Here is a 5,484-nt window from a genome sequence, read left to right as displayed (position 1 = left end):
ATTAGTGAGATCCCTTCTATCTTTCCGCGTCGATTTTTTGGCATCGATCATATACATTTATGATTTTAATAATCCATGATTATGACAAATAGATTTAACCATGGTGGAATAAAAATAGAGGTGAGCTCGTCAGGTATACCAAGTTTTGATTCGTTCTGCGCACATATGGCGTTGGAACAATTCGCCTTCCATATTGGAAAATAATAGTAAAGGAAACGAATTTGAGACTTGTGATTTATTTTTGTAAAGAATGGTGGTGATAAAGGGTGTAGAAATCGCTGTGAAAATGCGAAAGTAAATAAAATAAAGTTTTTTTCGTTTCAAAAAATAGTGTCAGCGGCAAAATGGATGAAAGTTTGTGGCAAAGAGGTTAACCTCAAAAGTGGTAAATAATATATAAAATAAATGTGTTATTAGTATAATACAAATTTATATTATAAAATATAAAAATTATTTAATTAAAAAATTTAGAACGTATTTGTTCAATTCATTTTCTTCCAACGTGCTACAAAAAAAACCCGAATATTATGGAGATTATTCTCCAACAACAGTTAGAAGTCTTTTACCTGATGCTCCTTCCGACAGAGAATATATAAAAAAAAATGTATTTGTCGAAAGCGAGAGAGTTCTAATGCAGGAAAAGAAAACCACATTTTGAGTATCGCGGAAAAAAACGCTGATTGGCTGATATATTAATATGGCAGGCCACTTGTTCCACCATCGTCATTGGTTAATCATCTCCTTGCGCAACAGCACACCTCTATTTTATTCCACCATGGGTTAAATAACCCATCGACATATAGAATGGACCGCTGATAGTAGTGGTGGGGGTAGAAAGACGAGTAGAGTGAGAGGCAGAAATAATATGATCGTACTTTCTCTGTTTACTGAAGCTTGATTGGTTGTTGGATTAACAGCGACCAATAGTGATCAGTAGTTATCAGTAAACATAGAAAGAACGATTATATTATTTTTACCTCTCACTCTACTCGTCTTTCTACCCCCACCACTACCATCAGCGATTCATTCTATATGTCGATGATTTAACTCTTAGAAATATATAGTATAGGAAGGAGCATAGGCATATAATCCCTGTACATACATTTGGTTGAAGCCGAGAAGTTAACAAGAATAGAGAGATGAAAATCATAGATTGTATGTATGTACACTGGAGCTCATTAATTCGCTGGGTCATAGTAGCGGCTCTACTTATCGATGCTGAGTCGGTAACGCTCCAGGCGCGCGCGCGCGCCTTAATATTATTTAAAAAAATTGCTAAGATGCGATAAACATCTAGCGCATCTTCGTCGTTAATTACGTTACTTTACCAGCAGTTTTTTGTCAAAATCAAAGAACGCGATCGAAGTATACCGCGCTTTTTAAATTCATGACGACTGCGGCACAATTCTGTCTTTTTTCGATGTTATTCTTTATCTTGCTAACATAATGTTATATAAGTGTATGATATATTGTGAGAGTATTCCTCTGTCAAATAATTTGTGGTTCTAAAAAGAACCGTTTGATATTACTGAAATTAATTCAGTAATCGGTCCAATAGCCTTCTCGTGCAACTATTTGCTGCAATCTTCGTTCTATCGAACCGCTTAAATTGGCAAAATATTCAGGCTTACGCCTTAAATTTTCCCATTCATCCATCGCATGCGCAACCAAACGTGGTTTAGTTCTCTCATGCCTAGAATTCCACGAATCCGCAATAATTCCCCAAACATTTTCTATCAAATTAAGATCCGGGGATTTGGCTGGCCAATTGATAACTTCAATTTCTGGATGTTGAGCGATCCATTCTTTTACTTTACGTGAGGTATGGACTGCACTATTGTCTTGAACTAATCGAAATGTCGGCATATCTTCTTCGGTGTATAATCTGCGAACGCTGGGGGAGCAACACGGTGTCCAGAATATTTACGTATTCCAAAGCATCCATATGCGTCGACACTTCGATTAATTCTCCTGGACAATGAGCACTTATCCAGCCCCACATAGCACAAGTGATACGCCCACTTCGCTCATGAGAAACTACGTATTTAGGATTAAGTCGTTGGTTTTCGGGTCTCCACATTTGTAAACGTCGATCGTGCGATGAACAAAATACTTTCTCATCAGTCTAAATAGTTCTTTCCCAATCTTCAGGTGAAGCAGTATTTAATTTATGCAGCGCAAAGGCGACACGATCATCACGATGTTTCCTCGTTAGAGAAATTTTACGTGCAACACGATAACAGTGCACGTTCGCTTCGTGTAAACGTCTTCGCGCTGTCATACTAGATATCTATAAATTTGTTTGATTTACAGAATGCAATACCGGAAGGAAAGGATTAGAATCTACCTGAGCGACTAAGGCTGCATTTTCTTCAGCGTTCGTTAATCGCGGTCTACAATTGTGTTCCCGTTTATCTTTTAATCCTTCCGCGCCATTCTCTTGCCATCGCTTAATCCATTTACGCACATTTGTTTCACTACATGGAATACGATATGCAATATTTCGCACACCTATTCCACTTTCCCACATACCAATAATGCGGCCACGATGAACAATATCGAGATTGCCTGCCATAGTTGCACGACCAGCACGACACGAATGTTAGAAGAAAATTTAAAACGAATGAATATATCAACAATTGCATTTAAATTGTGCCGCAGTCGTTATGAATTTAAAAAGCGCGGTATACTTCGAACGCGTTCTTTGATTTTGACAAAAAACTGCTGGTAAAGTAACGTAATTAACGAATTGAATCATAAAAATTAATTATTTCTGCACAGTATATATCTAATAAAAATTGTTTAAATAATATTAAGGCGCGCGCGCGCGCGCCTTGAGCGTTACCGACTCAGCGTCGATAAGTAGAGCCGCTACTATGACCCAGCGAATTAATGAGCTCCAGTGTACAAGGTGGAGAAATGAAGATCGTAGATTATAATGCGCATATTCCATACGCGTGCTCGGTGGATTATCCACCGTGGATGCTAGAAAGCACGTTGATTATTCGCGAACTGTGTTTGGTTCTGTTCTACGAGTAGAGTTTATTGGCAAAATAGTTTATTAGCCGTTTAACCATAACCTTAAATTCATATATCAAATGTACTGCAGCTGACAGCTGTGTGTAATTCGCTTGCGCGCGCATTCTCTCCCTACAGTCATGCGCATTACCAACTGCGATCTTAATCTATTTTTCTCTGTCTATCTACTCGCCTTCACTTTCAAGAGACTATCTTCCTTCCAATACTATATGATCTAAGATTTAACATCTAATTATCCGCCAACTATAGATCTGCTCGTGTTGCACGAAATCCTGATTGCACTTAAGAAAGCGAAACAAAGTGCAAATAAGCACATACAATACGAACAGACTAGATGTGTGTTGACTGTAACTGTAAGTCACTAAACTTCCTTGCTTATTGGTTAATCATTGGTTAATCAATTTAGTTTCTAGATTCATCCGACAGCCAATCAGAGAACATACATACCACGAGAATTGATTTCTAACCTATCAAATTGCATGTTGATCAAAAATACTTCTTTATTATAGAAAATAAATTCATGGCAATTATATGCTTTAAACCAAGCTTGGTCAATAAGAAGTCTGTAGCCAAAAGTTGATAAGAATATACAATATATTGTAGTTACGGAGATCTTAGCTGACAACCGATCCGCTTCGGTGAAACGCATACTCCTCTTTTTTATGGCAACCTTCGGTTGGCAGCAGTCAGTCGTAAAAATGTGTAGAAATGTATTATAAAATAAATGACAAACATTTGAACTTTATTAGAAGTGTATTATACATTCAAGATTATTTAGGTAAAGTTACATTGTGAAGCATGTACTAGTCGTCCAGTAAATAAAAAAATAATTTATTTATTCCATATCTTCGAAATATATATGTATATATATTGTGACCGTACTTTTGGGGAAACGGCACAACTTCGTCACTTCATCCGCTGCTCTTTTACGCGATAGCTCAAAAAGGTGGACACAATGATATAATTAGCAAAGTGCGGTTCTTCCTTAAACTTTATATGCTACGATATTCGAGCCGTACTAATTTTCGTTGGGCGCCAGGCACGAGAGAGCGTGCCACTCTTCGCACTAAAAATTAAGATGTTACGCTCGGACAAAGAAATTACAGAGCAACGGAATTCGCGACGGACAGGCTCAGCTAGCTCAGCCAACGAAATTGGCAGAGGGGGTGGTTCGCGATAAGCGGGGCACAATGTCGGAGAACAAGGTAGAGACAGACAGAAATAATCAGACAGAACTTAATATGAAAAATAACAAAGAGTTTCCACTTTATTCAATACGCGTCGATACATGAGTTGCCATAATCTACAGAATTCCGCGGTCGCGCGTCGACGACAAGTTTACTTTATTACAGACGAGACGATATCAAGGTCGTCGTCGACGGTACTCAGAAATGTCCGACTCTCGGAACTTCCCGCAAACCGACAGCCTAATGCTGAGCGGTGACACGTGGCTCGACTCTAATTCTTAAACAAACCGGAATCTCAACACGTAATACGAACGATATGACTTGGCAGTGACACGGGCGAGCAATAACGATAACTCTGAGCATGTAAATTCCTTAATTCGAGCGAACGGCCTGCGTGTATCGATAATAGCAATGGCGTTAGTCTTTGCCGGTACAACTTCGGCCGAATCAAACCCGCGGAACTCACACACGCGACTCGCTCGAGACGCTCACAAAATAGTACGCGATCGGTGGCTTTACAATACAATTAATAACGCTCGCCTCACCAAGATTTTCCTCCACAGCAGCTTCAGAGATCCGCGAGAGCCGACAGCGATGCTCGTCCACAAGGAATGTTCTCGATAACGTAACTAGGCTCGGCGAGATCCTGCGACCTTCGTCAGGGCCAGTCACTGCACAAGTGCCGATCGGAAGTACTCGCGGATTCACGCAGGTCGTCAGGCCCTCTCTTATCGGCCTCTGCTCTTTCTAATTGGTTCGCCGCGACCGCGTGACCCCGCGACGAATCCCGCGGGTCCCTGCGTGTCGCGGACCCTTTGGCGCTGTGGCGCGCTTTTCCAAAAAGGCGGAAAATGCTTTCTGGTCGCTCGAGGATCTTCCAGTGATCTCTATGGGGTACGGCGCTTCGGCGGTGGTCCTGCCTGTTAATCCGTTCCCGGCTGACGTCTCTCTCCGAGGCGTCTGCAATAATCGTGCGATAATCCACAGAATAATGGCGACATTATTGTAACAGATATGAAATAATACGACCTGCGTGTACCGCTCTTTCCGTGATTCCAGTCAATTCCTCTGACAGTAATGTCTCCCTCGCAGCAGGCGACGTCTTCTTTCTTCTCGTGATGGGTGAGGCGGTCAAACACAGAGAGACGAAATAGCCACCGGCTTTGATCGTAATTAATAATGAAATCCGAGCTCAGGATCGTCTTAACGTTAGCTAAAACTTAACTAAATAGCGACAAGAAAAAGAAAAAAAAGAAAA

The sequence above is a fragment of the Cyphomyrmex costatus genome, unplaced genomic scaffold, assembly GCF_001594065.2.
Source record: "Cyphomyrmex costatus isolate MS0001 unplaced genomic scaffold, Ccosl1.0 scaffold201, whole genome shotgun sequence".
In the NCBI taxonomy this organism is placed as follows: Eukaryota; Metazoa; Arthropoda; class Insecta; order Hymenoptera; family Formicidae; genus Cyphomyrmex; species Cyphomyrmex costatus.
This window is presented reverse-complemented; position numbering follows the sequence as displayed.